Genomic DNA, 16,716 nt, shown 5'->3' with positions numbered 1-16,716 from the left:
ACGGGTGGCAGCTTCAGATCAGCCTGATGATGGTAATTTTCCAGGCAACCATAAAGCCCTGGCTGCTGACAGGGCCATCTGGAGCATGTTTTCTACAATATAATGTCATAAGTAGTGTTGTTTTAACTGTGTTCGTGATTCACACTGTACATGCACCCATACAACTGCACTGTTTGACCATTGCTGTCCAATAGGATTTTGTTAAGGAGGATGACATTCCTTTAAACACAAGAGGCTAAAATGTGAAACATCAGAAAGTCTTACACTGCAGTGTGTGAGTACATAGATTTACAAGTCAGCCTGCAGTGCTTATGAGGAAGGCCCTCTGATGCAACAGAAGCAAGGATTAAGTATTCCACTCACACAATTGCCAGACATTGGAGGGAAACATATTCCATGATGGTCGTCCTCATTAAACACATTCTCTGTTGTCTTTGGGAAGTACCGACAATAGACGCCACTCCAGGAATGGGCAACATTGCAAGGGATTTAGACGTAGGAAAATCCCTGCAGTGCTGTAATAGTTTGACCCGCAAGACAATTTTTCTTCTTGTGTATGAGACACTCTATATGACCACCAGACCCTCAACTGTCAGCTGCGATGTCTGACCTGCCTCCTGTGCAACAGTCACTGAAAGATGCAAGCCTATCATGAAAAAACATCTTTATTTCTGCGACTGGTTCTCATGGGTGAAGACGGTGCTGAAAGAAAATGGGATGCATAATAACATGTTTATCTGTGAAATCACAAAGGCTCATAGCAGAATATTTGACAGTAAAGATTAACTCGTGTATAGCTGATTTACCCATACTAAACATACAGAGAAAGGTGACTAAGCATATAGTAAAATACTTACAAGTACAGTGGAAATTTAGGGTTTCTGACTTAAAATATGTTACAAACCCATTGTGTGTACATGTATTCTGTCTTTACATATATTTTAGATTACCAATACTAGAACATGAATGTTTGTACAACAGGGTGAGGTCTTGTTCAACATCAAAAACAAATTAAGGTTGATGGGGACAGCAATGATTTACACACAACACTTACAAAAGATTGCATTATACCTATTACACAATATCACAAAAAATGGGAGGTTACCAATCTGCTTGCAGACATGTAGTATCAACTATGTGTGTGTGTGTAGTCTATAGCTTGTATTGTTTGTTCATTAGACATACTCCAGACTATGATTGCATTATCCTATGTGCATAGGTGTAGTAGGAACACATTAGAACAATGCATTGCCACTTTTTCTCCAAGCGAGGGAATTGAATAATTGCAGTTCACATAATCCAGTTGAAATTCATGAAGGGTTTTTTTTAAGCACTCAAGGATCCGATCATCACTGAAGCAAATGTCATTCAAGAGAGGCAATAAAAACAAAAGTAATGGTCAAAGTTGTCAAATTGACATTTAAGGTGTCTTGAGTAATGCATTGAGTAACAGGCAAGAAAACATCCCACCAAAGAAGTTGGTGGTAGCTGCCAGCACCAACGCCATCTCCTGTCTAACATTAACTAGTAAACACAAAATGGCAGCAAAACATTCTTTCATTCATCTTTCACTCTTCTGAAGTTTTTTTTCTTTGTGCTGCATCCATAATGAATGCAGGTTTTCATAGCCTATTACATCAGCTTGACCTTTGCCCTCTGCTGTCACATATTATTTGATTATGGACCCTATTTTCCAATGTTTTTGTGTCCAAGTGACCAAGTGAAGCTTTTCCAGTATTTAGTGATAGCACTGCAGCCAGCAGCCACGAAACAGACTGCAATGTTATCCCTCCAGATGTTTGCGCGCCATCAGTGTACATCCACTTAAAGTGTTTTTGCCACTGACAGGCTCAGATTGTTAATCTAAGTGTCTGACAAAATTATGGAAGGGATCTCTACAGAGATAGACCTTCCTGTTAAAGAGTAAGATCTGTTTTTTCGAATCAGACAGCTGTCATAAAGCCACCAGACTCCCTTCACAGAAACAGTAATTTTCTCATCTTATAAAACACTTAATTCAAGCTTGACAAAAACAAAACATAAGTCACCAAATCCTACTTGGTTCATCTTTCTATGTTCCAACAATCGTCACTCATTTTAGATTGGCTGAAATAAACTCTTAATTCACTGAATCAGATAGCAATCATACGTGGATCTGACAAAGAAATATAGCACCACCTACTAAAGATGTAGTCTGTACTGCACTGCTGTGGTCCTCAGCATGTGACATAAGACTCGACCACCAATTCCCACACACAGAACAGCAACTCTCATACTGGCTGATCTAACGTTCACATACAGTGGCGCATTAGTGTGACATCACACTAAAGCTTTTAGATTGAGGGGATTAAAATTCCCTTGGTGAGACCATGCAGACAGTAACTTCATCCCCAGCAATATTTAATTCTTGTGCTATATCAAGTGATGTGGCTATGATAGCATTCCAACTCTTCAAGGTCTCCAACGAAAGTACTGCAAACAGTAACGAAATATTACATAAACCAAAGCTGGCTTTGGTTTAAAACAGGATTTTAATGTCTGCCTCTCACAAGGCCATATCTGTCACCTTTTAGCAAAAGCAACACTTTACAGTTACATCCCGAGTATTCAGGTGAGAAACATTAATATTTGAGATTCTGATTAAATTTTTAACTGAAAATTCACAGTGCTCAAATGACCACATTGCATGAGGTGCAATTATAAATATGCAGGTTTGCATCTGAGTAGCATATACTGGAAGTGCATCACTGCAGAGTGCAGGGACAGGTAAGAGCCACAGCCATGGTACATGTACAGCAGAGGTTCAGTGTCTTGCTAAAAGAAATTTCAAAGGGACAAAAACACTGACCTAAAAGTTATGGGACACTGGAACAACCCACCCTAAAATGTTATGATGAATACTTGACTTAGGGTCTCACAAGTTCTACAGAAAAGAGAGAGAAAACGAAATGCCCAACACAAGGCACTGATATAAAAGGACCTTATGGGGCGTACATGTGCGGTTGCAGTACTGCAAAAATAAAAGGTGAGGATATCAACATTTCATGTAACTGTGGCCATATGAAGGCACTTACTTGCCACTGCAATATGACCTTAGACAATAAACATCACAACAGATTATGAATGCAACATATAGGCTTTTTCCACATAACAAATTTGGTTTTATTATTAAGAAAAGATTTTAAAATTTTGCATGAAATTAGAACATGCATGTGCAGTAGATCTACTATGTTCAGGTTTTGTTTGGTAGCCACCATCTAGTCATCTACATTAGTGATGTCAATGGTTAATCATTAATCAGTTAACCACCAAGAATATTTGTGGCTGGTTACACGTCAGTCTACAGGTTAATTTACACGCTCGCACGCACGCACGCACCAATCAGTGTGGTAGACGGCAAAGGACTTAAAGAGTTTGTTCGGTACCTCGCGCCTGACTACCTTCTGCCATCGAGAGCTACTGCAACTAAATACTGGAAAATTAATTTGAGGAGATGAAGGATGTGCTGAAAATCAAGCTAGCCAGCGTAGATAAGATAGCTGCAGCTCTCTAGCTCAATACTGGATTAATTTCAAAAACTGTTGCCCTCATTAAAATTTTCCAGACCATTACTGATAGGGAGATGCAATCCAGCATGGTCCTCAGCTCAAAATGAACTGGTTAGTTACTGGTTAATGGCTGTCAGGCTATTGAAAGCAAAATAAACCAAAACTGACAACCCTACTCTACACATAGTACCAAGACGTAGATTAGGTTTAATCTCAAATACGCAGCACATACACTACAAACAGAATAGTTCAGCACTTTAAGACAAAGGTGGGAAAAATAGATGCTGACAAACATTTGGAGTCTGTGATTTTTGAAAATTAGAAAAATTTACTTAGCATTGACTGAAACCTTTGCAAATGCCCTACCACTGCTTTATTTTTTCCCAACTGATTATTTTAAGCACAGAAAAGTGTGCAAAACGTGCAGAAATATGTCAAAATAACATGCTAAAGTTTGCTGTGGTGGGATTAACTTGATTTATAAATCAACAGACCAATCGACAAATCAGAATTTTGGCCAAAATTTTGAATACCACTGTAATGTACTTTAGGTAGCATTACTTCTTGCTGGTATTCAGAGGCACAAATTTGTGACTTAAATAAACTTGTTCTTGGATTCTGTGGTCACCATCTGCCTGCCTGAACTTGCTCATGTGAGACATTTTTTTTCCAAGACATCTTATTTTCTTTGCAACAGCTGTTGCAGACATTTGTGGGTGGGAGGCCAGGAAGGATGCACTAGCACATTGTTAGTCAAAGCATCTGCATGCAGAGGAGGGGGGAATCTGGGGGGAGAAGTATGAACCTCTGTATAAAAAACTGATCGACTTCTCTTTCTTCTTCCTTTGTCCACTAAAGTGATTTGTGTGAATGAAACAGACTATATAAATAAAGAAATTAAACTGATTATACTGTACAGTGCTGTCTGCCTTGGTACAACTCTGAGCTTTGAGAATTAATTTTAAAACCTTATCCATCTTTGTGTCTTTTATCCCAGTCGGGTATAGGTCTTCTTTGTCCTTGCATTAACATACAGGAGGTGGGAACATCGACATGGCCACCCAAGAAATCCAATACAAGAATCCTGCAATGGCACTGTAAGATTTAATTGCATACCAAAAATACTGCCAATATGTGTCAACACAGAAACAAATAAGACAACAGTTAAAAGGATCCATGTAGTTGATTAAACTGGCTTCAAGCGTGGACTCTCCATGACATTGGGTGTGCATGCAGGGAGGAGTCAGCCTGTCTGCATGGGTTAACTGTTGCCTGGCTCTGGCTCAAAGATAGAGGAGCAATGAGTGTTGTCACACCCACCCTGTCCACACACCCTCAAATATATTTAAATGCACTACAGAATCTAGCCAGAGCCAAACAACATGGTTCAGGCACAGGTCTTGATGGCAGCCAACAATGCTATGACAAGAGGGGTGAGGTGACAGGGTGTTGAGCAACACTCTCCAATCCCTTAAAAAATGACTGATAAGTTGCCCTTGAGCCAAGCACTTGAAACCTACAGTAAGTGACCAAGCAGAGCTGCACATGGGCCATAAGTATGAAACTTTGATTGGTAGTACAGTGGTTCATAGATAGGCAGCGTTGCATCAATGTGTTTGTTTTCTTTCAGCCAAAAAAGACAGGGACAATAAGCATTAGGTATTAGGAATACAACTCATTGCCCTTAATCAATGCACAACCTTCCGAACTAGAGCTGGTCCATGGGAACTGAGCAATGACTGAAGTAAAATATTCTAAACGGTTTGACTTTGACTCAAGCTAAACATTTAATGATGGAGCAACTCTCTGGTGTAGACGTGTAGAATTGCCTGAATAGCTGTGCTAAAAAAATAACACATGTGTAACAGGGAAAAGAAATGCTGACTGTATGTGCTATAAGCGCTGCATGGCATGGCACATTCTGCTAAGCCTTCAATTACAGCTGTGCAGAAGCAGAGAGGTCAGACAGTGGGAGTGACGCAGAAGGAGCACAGAGGGATCTCATTACCTCAAAAAGCCTCTGGGGAGCTATGGATGACTGGAGTGGATGGAGCCTGAGGATTTAACTAATAGCATCCTTGTCTCCTTACTGAATGTCTTCATTAGCACTCTTACCATTTGTGTTCCAGTACTGCCTTTTCATACAACTGGAATCTAACCTGTCTTGAACAGCTTTAGTTGAGCCTCTTTATGGTGGTCTTTATTTGGCTCTGCCTTGTCCAATGGCATGCTACTCTTAGTGACTCTCAATGGAGGCCTTGTCTGTGGTAGCCATACAGTATAGGGCACAGCTAGAATTACATTTTGTAAAAGTCACCCCCCATGTTTTGGCACTATGAGCCAAGAAATGTGGAGGAAAGCACATAGTTAGGAATGTCTGCATGGAGTAGCACCCTTCCTGGGGTTTCTGTGGCTGAGTGGGAAGAAGGGTTTTTGGCTCCCACTTGATTTCTCTAAGGAACTGGCTTGAGATGACTGGAGCTGCACTACAGGCCTTCCCAAATGTGAGTCACAGTCTCACCCTGTGCTGCATATAGAAAAACTCATCCAGGTGTGAAGAACTCATCCTATGTGTTGAGGGTATGACCCCAAGCAGAACTAAAAAGGATGATTGTGTGTACATATAACAGAGGATGGATAGTTAAAAAAAACAAATGGTCATTTTTTAGATGTAGGTTATGGAAAGAGGGATAACACTCCTTAAAAACAGAAAACAATCAGACCAATCAGATATTTAAAGTATGATGACATTCGGGGACATTTGGGGACTTCTTGGGTGTTTTTATAGGATTTGCTGATTAGAAAAATATAGAATGTCACTAGGCACACCCTTTAATTCATATAAAATTCATTTTATACTGTATTTGATTTAGTAGAAGTTTCCATGCACCTCCTCATGTGTAAAAATGTTTATACAGCTGTGATAAAAACTATTACTGAACCAAGTAAAACCACCACAAATAGAACCCATGTTAATTCAGCAACAAGGAAATCCATGGAAAAGGCATAATATACGACCAGATTGATTGACCAGTGACGGCTATCCACCTGCCTTTTAGCAAACACCTTCCTTTAAAGTGCTTAAAGAAGCAGCTTTGGGTATCCTGTACAGTTTACTAAGGAGAAACTCCCAAATTCACTAAAACCATCAATAATTGTTCATAAGCTTCCAAATCTGCCCACCTTGTATTGAGACACACTTTCTTGCATCACAAGGTTTCATTTCAGGCTTCATCCGATAGAGGAACACAGAGAGCTTTTGGGTCAATATTACTGTCAGCAATCATTGACGGACTGACATCTGACTATCAATAAATCTAGAGCAGATTGCACCACATTTTAAGCCCTGAAGTTTTAGAACATTATAAATGAGCCGACAGCTCGAAGACAGACATTTTTCCACCCACTGTTTTTGGACTCTTCTACGCTCCTCTTTCCATTTTTCTTTTAATTTCTCCCAATCTGAACGCATTTCTACACAGCTCTAACCTCAAACAAGTGCAAAGGTTTTCACTCTTGAGTGAAGGCCAAACGTACCCTGTGACATACAGTCGACCACACACACCATCTCACTTCCTTGGCAACCGTGACTCATTTCCCTAACAGCGCTGCAAGGACAGCTTCATAAAAAGGGAAGCTGCAGCCACTGCACAATTAGTCACAGATGGATGCTGTTATGAAAGCAACCACTGATTTTAAGTTATGTGAGGACAAACAGTGATCTAGTTAGAATAGGTAAGCAAAGATACAGAACCAAACATTTCTTATTGACTTATGGACCTACGGTTTCTGCCATAGTAATGAGCAGTAACTGTCCCTTAAAGGCTGTAAAGGTGAAATCCCTTTCTCACATACTGACAAAAAATGGGACGTAGACTCAAAAAAAATCATTTCTGCTCAGTACCATTCTCATATCAACTGGAAGACAGGATGGTGTTACAGGATAGGCTGGCTAACCATGTTATTAACAGAATAGCATCCTTTTGACTCTATGTGACATCTGAGCCTAAAGCTTTGAGTAGCTCCACTGGACCACTGCATCCCAAATGGTGACAGCAGTGGCCCATGCTAACAGTCTCACAAAGGACACTGTGTGTGTGTGTGTGTGTGTGTGTGTGTGTGTGTGTGTGTGTGTCTCACAGAATCAGAAACCAGATCTTTTAAAGACAGTGGTTGCCATAGCAAGGTCAAAAGGGTGCATCGTCAAAATGAGGAAGTGATTAATGGCATGACATGTGAGATCTTTTTCAAAGATTTCAAGCAATCTAATACATACGATACTATACATCCTCATCAACCAGGATAATACTGTCCTATGGTCATGTCATTCTCACCATATTGTGGCTGCAGTATAAACTGTATTATAGATATAAGAATGATTCTTCCACATGTAATATAAGGCGATGCCAGTGAATTGCTCACATGCTCCAGTTTAACCTGTTATGGTTAATTGTTAATTGGCTAATCGGTTATCCACCATGAACATTTTTGACCAGTTACGTGTGTCAGTCTGTAGGCTTGTATAAACATGCAGTTTGATGCACGCCAGTCCAAGGCTATCACCCACTTGGTGTGCCATATGGCAGCATATGGGTCTCAGTCAATCAGTGTGTCAGACTGAAGGATTCAAAGAGCTAGTTCAGTACCTGGAGCCAAAAATACTTTGAAGCAAGCGCAGGCTAAAGGCAAGAATCTGCTAGCTGAATGTATTGGTCACTGATCTTGGGTCATTAAAGAGGAGAAATAACAGATTTGTTACAGTCCGAGTGTAGCAAATTAGTGTAAGTTCAAGGTCTTTGTCATATGCACAATTACAATGAAGCAGTTGTTGGTCAGGAAATTCTTGTTTTCAGGCTCTCTCCGACAACACTCATACAACATGTATAAAAGGAAAATCATGAATAAAGATAAAATCATAAAATGAAGGAGAAATGAGAAAAAAGAGACTGTAAGATATAAGCCATGGATGTACTAAGTGTATTTTGCCAAGGTTGGTGTGTCTGAGGTGGACAAAAGACAAGTTCAGTCAAGAAAGAAACTGCTTTACTTTAACGGGTACAATCCCAACCCCAAATCAATATATACGATATCAGCCCCGAAACAGATCCTTCGGGTTGGCTCAGGACATCCCTATATGATTCATTTGAAATTGGGGTCTCCACTGTATTCAATGGATAGGTTGTCTACCAAAGAGCCAATCCTGGCTAATCACTCATTAACCAGCTGAGCACAATGAGTGGCTTGTTGGTGCAGCAAAGTGCCGTGAGCCTCCCATGCGAACAGTACACATTTCTGAAAGAGCGAATGCAAACTCTCATACAATAGCACAAAACAACAGCCAAGTGCAGTCCGTTGGGTATTCACTATACAGTGTAATTACAAACATGACCCTTATCAAGATCTACAATAGAAGTGATGTTTTATGGTAAATTTAGATTTTCTGTGAGACCAGGTCAAGTATTATTAACAATATATCTTCAGAAATTAACACTCACCAAAAACCTTCAAAATGGGTAATAAGTTTCTTCATGCCTGAGAGCTGTCTACCCGCTACACTGCAAATTCCTCTTTCCATTTAGTGTCCTCAGTTGCTAATGTCTTTCACAGGTAAGCCGTTTTTCAGTTCGAAAGTGAGTTCTGCAAACTCGGCATCTCAATGGCACTTCTCCAGATGGGGTGCTCTCATAAGCATTACATAATGTCCTTGAACCACAGCACAAGCACAAAAAAAACAGAAATTGAAATGGGGAAAAAAGCGAGCAAGACACCCACACATCTGCACCATCCACACTCAAAACGAGCATTCAGAGAAGGCATGCATCAGTTCCTACTGGCTGCAGGGTATTTCAACATTCGACACAGCATTCCAACTAGAAGTAAGACACACAAGGTTATTTCATATGTTTCCATGTAGCTCAAAGCATTGTAGGGCGAGTACACTGTCTCATCCCAGTGCATTATAGACATATTATGCACAATCTGATTTAGGAGTTCGAAATTTATGATTGATTGTATGTTTTTGGTGATAAATAAATGATTCACCTTGAGTGTGTGTGTCACTAAACTGCCGAAGGAAGATTGTAATTACTGTTTTGACAAAGGGGCTGGGGGCAGGGAAGGTGCCCAGGAAATTGAACAATTTAATAGACAATAGGATGAAGAGGCATTTCTCTAATGGCACTCTAAAGCATCCCATCTCAGCGGCTCTGATTCTCTCAAAACAGCAGAAGTAAAAGAGGGCAGAGCTTTGATGGCCACTCAAGAGCTTTCCTGAACAAGATACATTAGCAGTTTTGAACAAGAGTGACTAATAATTAGAAGTTAGGTGATGTGAATAGAGTATAGGACGTACACATGTATACTATGTATACAGACGGGGATATAGTGCTACCATTTTTTGTAGCATGAGTACACCTAAAACGCTACCTAAAAAAAACAAAAAGCAAATGTGTTCAAACAAGGATATACTCTAATCTTCTCATAGACCATGTAGTTTTTTTGTTGGGACAATAACCACAATAGATTCAACTACACATTTTATCCAGACCTGCTCACTCAAGAATATGCAGAATGGCACTTGAACATACAAGGTATTCAGCTAAAACATGTCATAAGGTGTACATTGATGCTACATTGGCAAAGATAAATTGTCAGAGCATTTGAAATATCATCACAGAAACCACAACTATTAGTGTAGGTTAATGATGTCAGCTTGCATAATGCCATAAAATAAATGACATGCAAACATATTCTTGCAGATCTTGTCAGACCATATCTCACATGGACTAACATAAAATTTTATTGGGGATGCCACTTTTGTGACTCAAAGTGCAACGGTCAAGTACAGTCATGTGTACCACACACATTGAAGCAGGGGAAGAAGACGAATGGGGTCAGACAGAAGAGTGTTTTAGGAACTGGTAATGAGTGTGGCTCTCCTAAGCCCCATTAAAAGCAATGATTTGGGGAGCCCTGGTGGCCTTAAGGTGCTGACCATGAATTGCAATATTCCCAAAGAAGCACCCAATAGCAGATTAGTACAACATCTAGTGGTCACTATGTTACAGTGAATAATGATGCACAATTTCAAGTGGAATCACAATAATAACCACATTTGTTATACAGTAAATAAAAGTAAAAATTCATAGTCTGTGAACACAAGCCCTTCTATAGGACTTATAGTGATACAATGAGGACAGAGAAGTTTTAACAATCAAAGGATTTTCCTCTTTTAAACCTGGTTATCTATTACAGCTGTGTCTCAGTCTTTACATTTTTATGAACCATCCATTCATCGTCTGTGCCTAATGATCCTGATATCTGTTTCAGGTGTCTCCCAGAATGCATTGAACAAGAGGCAGGGAAGTCGCTGGACTAACACATATGCAGACAAGTACTGTGCACTGACATTCACGCCTAGGAGACAATTTAAAGGGTTTAAAGTTGACCCGACAAGCATGTCTGCACTTGAAGAAACCATAGACACAGGGAGAAGATCCAAACTCCACGCAGAAAGAAAACCAGTCTACAGGGCTTTAGTATCGGACTGACTGACTGTCTGATGTCAAGTCTTTTCCTAATCAGTAATGATTGTATTTTAAGTTACTAATGTTAGCAGCATGACTTTGCATGGCTGCAAACTTACAAAGAGTGTTGTCTTTCAATCTGTCAATAGATTAGGGTAAGTAAAAGCGTTCAACATAAAGAAAAAAAAAAAAAAAAAAGTCTGCTCGGATTCCACTGGACAGTTAAAACAGAGAGTCTGAGTCTCCCGCAGATTTGATGACGTCAATGACAGAAACCTTTGAACCTGGAGTGACTTTAGAGAACCCAGGCCTAGTTGCTCCCCTCTCGTATTCGCTATTTTTCCTACAGTGGGGAAGCTTCCTACGATTTCTCAGCACAATGTGGGGGAAATCCTGGGAGTGAGAGATGGAGAGAGGCATCAACCAAGTAAAGGCCATCGCCACTCCACACTCCAGCCTCAAACACTTAGACCAGTGAGTACTGAGATGAGGTTAGGTTCACTTTAAATAGATCAAACAAGCTTAAGCTGTGTAAAAACAATCCAGACATTTTGGTGGAAATGAATCACTGACCAATGTTCTGGTGACCAATGTTTTTGCTCCATTTTTATACCTGTATTTACATCCTTGCTATGTTAAACACTCTGACGTGACACGTGCTGTTAAAAGTACATTCTGAATACATTGTGTCAGAAATAATCTTGAGGCAATGTTTGAAGCTGAAACTGGACCACTGTGTCTTCTTATGCAACTATGCCATCGAAAAATCACTTCGTAAAGGTAACATTAGTTTTTTTCTGTTCAGTTTGATGTCTCTCTTAACTTGCATGAAAAAAACAGCACAGGAAATGAGAAAGAGAAAGAGCATTTATAACATGCAGAGCAAAGGCTGTGCTGAAGAAGGATTAGTGCTGATCTCTGGCTGGAAGCACCAGAGTCGGAGTTAATGAGTCCGATTAGTCCCCAGTGAGTGTTCAGGGATTAGCACACTGTCCACCAAGAGGAACCCTTCTCATTTCAAGCCTGAGGTGGAGAGAGAGCAGAGAGTCTGCCTAAAAGTGGATCAGAGAAAGCAAGGCTGAAAGATGAGAGACAAAGATGGGGGAGAGGGTAAAAATTGGTGAAATCATCAGCTTTATTAGTGCCTAGAAGCATTTTGCAAACATCATGGGCTCTAATGACAACAGAAAATGCTTATTATGTGAGCAATCCTGCCTCTCTGTGTGTGTGTGTGTGTGTGTGTGTGTGTGTGTGTGTGTGTGTGTATTTCAGGAAAGCTGGATGACATTTCTCTACTTAGACAGAGACAGGAAGTCTTTGCAGCAGAGAGGTACAGCAGGTTTATCCTGATAGATCACAAATGCACTTAGAAAATCATACTGTTTGGGAGTCAGGTGGGGTTGATAATAATAAACTTTGTTTGTAAAACACCTTTCTTAGAAGAAAAGCAAATGAAAGTCCTTAACAACAACGAAATTGATTGAAAAACTGAAAAAGACCAAATTAACATATGTGAGGGATTGAAAATTAATGTAAAATACTTCAGTTTTACTGGACAAATCAAATTATGGTCTCGTGCTTATCTGTGATGGTAGAGTTCTTTCTAACCTCCACAACAGAGAAGAGATGTAGTTAGCTGCAGAGCAAGAAAGATACTGAAAGCATTGCAAGAAGAGAGTGTGTGTGCGTGTGTATCTGTCTAGATGGTGTCAACCCCAGTTCTAAAGAAAACCTGCAACAAGTAGTCACATTCACATTTCCTGTGGAGGTTCCCCATGTTTCCTGTCAAGGTCACTGTCAAGCACACAGACAGTATGTATGTAGTGAATGTATGTGTGTTTAGCAGAATTGCGTGTGTATGTTTAGGTAAGCCACACAGATGGGCAGCATTCTCTTCAACACCACTGATGATGTATAAAAACAACAAATTTGACCACTAATGGGTTTGTTTAGTATAATTGTGACAAAAGGCAAGAGGAGTCAAACTAAACACACCAAACGCTTCTTATTGCTTCATTGGTTCAGCAGAGAAAAGCAGCTGTTACTCAGCAACCATGGCCAAAGCCTGGTCAGATAAACAGTGCACCAAGGGATTCAGACTGATGATAAAAATTGCTAAATGGATGCACATTAGTACACAAAAACCTGAAAGATCTGATTCATTTCATCCCAGGGACTCCAAATGCATCATTGTTTTCACTCTGGATGGGACATAACAGTGTAGGCAGTTAATATGTAATCTGAAAATTTAAAAGTCTCAAAAATAAATGCTCAGTTTTTGACAAACCTTACAGACCCCTGAAAGTACTTAAACCTCACTTTGGGAACCACTGCCTGGTCAGCTGAGGCTGCATGACAGAGGAAAAAGAAACACAAAACAACTCTACCACTGGTTATTAAGAGACTCGTCACAAAACAACGATGAGGATAGTAGACTCTGGCGTCACTCTGAACAGTACAGATCACAGATCTGTTCCAGGATTTTCTGTTTGTGGGAGCATGTGTGTTTCTCTGCTGCACATCCCCCAACAGACAGCGTCTGTCCAGATCCATCAAACTGTAAAATTACTCTAATAACATGCACAATCACAACAAGCTTCCCCTCTTGTCAGAATGACATACATCACAGCATCACAATGGATAATTGCACACCAATGGCAAATGCCAATGTATGTGTCACAATTCAGATTACAGCTTTTCTAAGAAGGGCCCTAAGCACTGCAGTAGTGCACTGATCCGCTGATCCATGACCAAGAATCTATGGTCTTGGTCGCCTGTAGTCTAATGTACCTATTATACTCCATACCTCAAAATCAATGCCCTGCTTGCTCTCCCCTTCGATTTTTAACCCAAGGCATTGTTGCTCAGAGACATTTGTGACAAACAAGTTTTGTTATGCTCACCATTTAAGTACATTTGACTTCAATATCCTATGATGGCTAGATAATGAAAGTGATGAAGCTCTTTGCTCATCACAGAAAAGCAGCTACTGGTAACCCCATAGACTACCTCCATTTACTAGGGCAGAAGTGACAAGGGGATTAGTGATGTAATCATCCAAATGATAACACACACCACACACACGCCATGGCTGTCATCCTTATGCAAATGGTGAGGTCAAATGCATCAATGTGCACTGTATTATAATGGAAAGGATGCTTTTATCATCTAATCCCAGGGTTTAGGCATTTTTCATTCTTCTATTCTTTGCAAATATAGAACAGCTCACAGTAGAAACAACTAAAGCTATTGAGCTTGAGTAAACAGCTCTAATCAGCATTTTTATGTGAATAAATCATATGCCATATGATGGGTTTTATTTCACATTATATAGACTAAACAACTACTTGATTAACTGACAAAATAATTGACAGCTTAATTGATAATGATAATAATCATTAGTTGCAGCTCTGTAAAACATGACAGAGCAAAGAGTGGCTGCAGTTGAAGTTTACATGTTGTGTTGTGGCACCATGGCGTGTATGTGAACACTTTAATGTGCACATACCCCTAATCAGAATAAAAGCAATAGTTAGCAATATGTGGATGAATTGGTGACATATTCAATGTATAGTTATTCAGTAAAATTCAATCACTATGATCTCTGCTTCTAAAATTATGTCTGTTACTTGAAATTCTGCATTTGCGCTGGTAAAAATCAACAGCCTGCAACACTACGTTCATAAAAAATGTTGGACACTGCTGGGTTCATAAAAACGTTGACCTCAAGCAACAGTGTTGTCCATTCAGAAAAACAGGATCTCACCTCCACAACAACAAAATAAGATCAAGTTGTTAAGAGCCATAAAACTATGGCTCTCAACAGCCATTGTGATGTACTGACATAAATAACAAACAGTAAATTGACCATTTTGGGACTATTTCTTCAATAGAAAGTAGTCCTATTGTTGACAGTGACGTCTTGCATTATTCAGAGTAATTTTTCAGTGCTATGAAGAACGTCAACAAAATTTGATCTGTCCCTGTTTTACTGGGATTAAGGCAGGAGACTGAGAGGTGGACATTGCAAAATGTGGGAAAACAAAACCAAAATATCGGTAAGGATTAAATTTGATTTATTTATTTATTTATTTATTTATTTATTTGAATTGTGTGAACTGACCGTTTGAGATTTATGATCGTTTGCTTTGAATTCATTGAAAGCAACTGACTTTGCTTTCCCATGCCGTCTCATGGCAGGCTCCACACTGCAAGCAGCAGCTCTGTGGTCATTAACCATCAACAAAGTCAAACAATGTTGCCTTTAAAAACTTCACTTGCTTGACATTAAAGCCATCTGCGAAGCAAGAACTGAAGGAAAGACCAGTAAAGCACCAGCTGCAATTAAATAGGAACTTTTATAGTCATATGGCATTTCTATTGTCCAAAATCTCTGATTTTATGTGTCAGTTTTTACAAAGAGACTAAAATCACAAGTGACTCTGAAATGCGAGGCAGTGGGGCTACTCCTGCTGAGCCCATGAGCATAATGTTCTAGATGGAGAAACAAAGAAATGAGCTTTTTCAAATGCTGCATATTAGCAGCAGAACTTTTTGCATAGTTGTATGGAAAAAAAAAACCATTCATTTCCTGGCCTGAAAATAATCACCAACTCACCAACAAAAGTAAGAAACCAACACAAGTAGACTTGCATAGATTTAACTGACAAAAACACAGCACATCCATTTGATATGTCTCAGAAACTCATCATAACTGCATAGGAAACACCGCCATAGCTTCACATATTCTACTGAATCAGGGATTATGGGATAATCTCTATTTTGGACACATACATTTGTGAGGGAAATAGCGCATCTACTGACTGTTTTTTCAGATCATATTGGTTTTGGGGTTCGTTGAATGCTCACACTTGAGCAATTTATTTAGCTACAATTTCACGAACACATTTACATCACGTTTGCGGTGAGATAACGCATTTTAAACTTTGAAGGTCGAAGTGAAATACACACCACAGCGGCAGCTCAATTGTAGTGATGCAATGTTCAGTAGCCTCGTTAGCTTTCACCGTTCGGTTAACGCTAGTTTACATTAACCGAAATGCACCGAACTCAACAACAGACGGTGGGTGACAAGAGCAGCCAGGTGAACTGGATTTTCACGCGGCATAAAACCCAGTGAAAAAAACATATTTTAACATAGAATATCTGGCAAAATGTACAAATTTTGTGTAATTCTAGACCGAAAGCTAAACCTCTACAGTGGAAAACTTCTGAACCAAGAAATACGTCTTTTTAACTTCTTCTTCTTTGTTTAACGAGGTACCAATTTACCTTACCCTGAGCGGTGTAGCTACTGCAACAAGGATTTTAAGTGAGGTTATACCAGTCACCATTATTTTCTGTTAAACAAAGTTTCCTTGTCTTACCTGACACACTTTAATAAAGCCCCGCGTCGACAGATCTAGCTACACAGACGACCTGTACGTGTAGATCAGCAGCGCGTGCTGTGGTCCCTGTGCTCCTCTCCAACTGTCAGTCCGCGCGCTGCTACGAGCGAAGACGCCCCTCCTCCATCTCTGTCAAACACACGCTCACGCGCGCGCCTACCAGCATTCTCACGCACGTTTTTTTTTTTTTTTACTGTAACGTCACGTTTCCATGTCAAATTACATCGCCGTCTG

The 16,716-nt window shown here is 39.9% G+C and overlaps 1 protein-coding gene across 2 annotated transcripts in view; it reads right to left on the bottom strand.

Annotated features, from left to right (window-relative positions):
* The window catches only part of adcy7 (adenylate cyclase 7), a 53,206-nt gene extending 36,649 nt beyond the window's left edge, over positions 1-16,557 (bottom strand). For both annotated transcript variants that reach the window (XM_041935775.1, XM_041935857.1), the window contains exon 1: positions 16,462-16,557. The gene's annotated coding sequence lies outside the window, so the exon portion shown is untranslated. The remainder of the gene's footprint in view (positions 1-16,461) is intronic.
* Between the last annotated feature and the right edge of the window lie 159 nt (positions 16,558-16,716).

This window comes from Chelmon rostratus, chromosome 1 (assembly GCF_017976325.1).
Source record: "Chelmon rostratus isolate fCheRos1 chromosome 1, fCheRos1.pri, whole genome shotgun sequence".
Taxonomy (NCBI): Eukaryota; Metazoa; Chordata; class Actinopteri; order Chaetodontiformes; family Chaetodontidae; genus Chelmon; species Chelmon rostratus.
The sequence above is the reverse complement of the archived record's forward strand: the minus strand, read 5'-3'. Positions and strand labels throughout refer to the sequence as shown.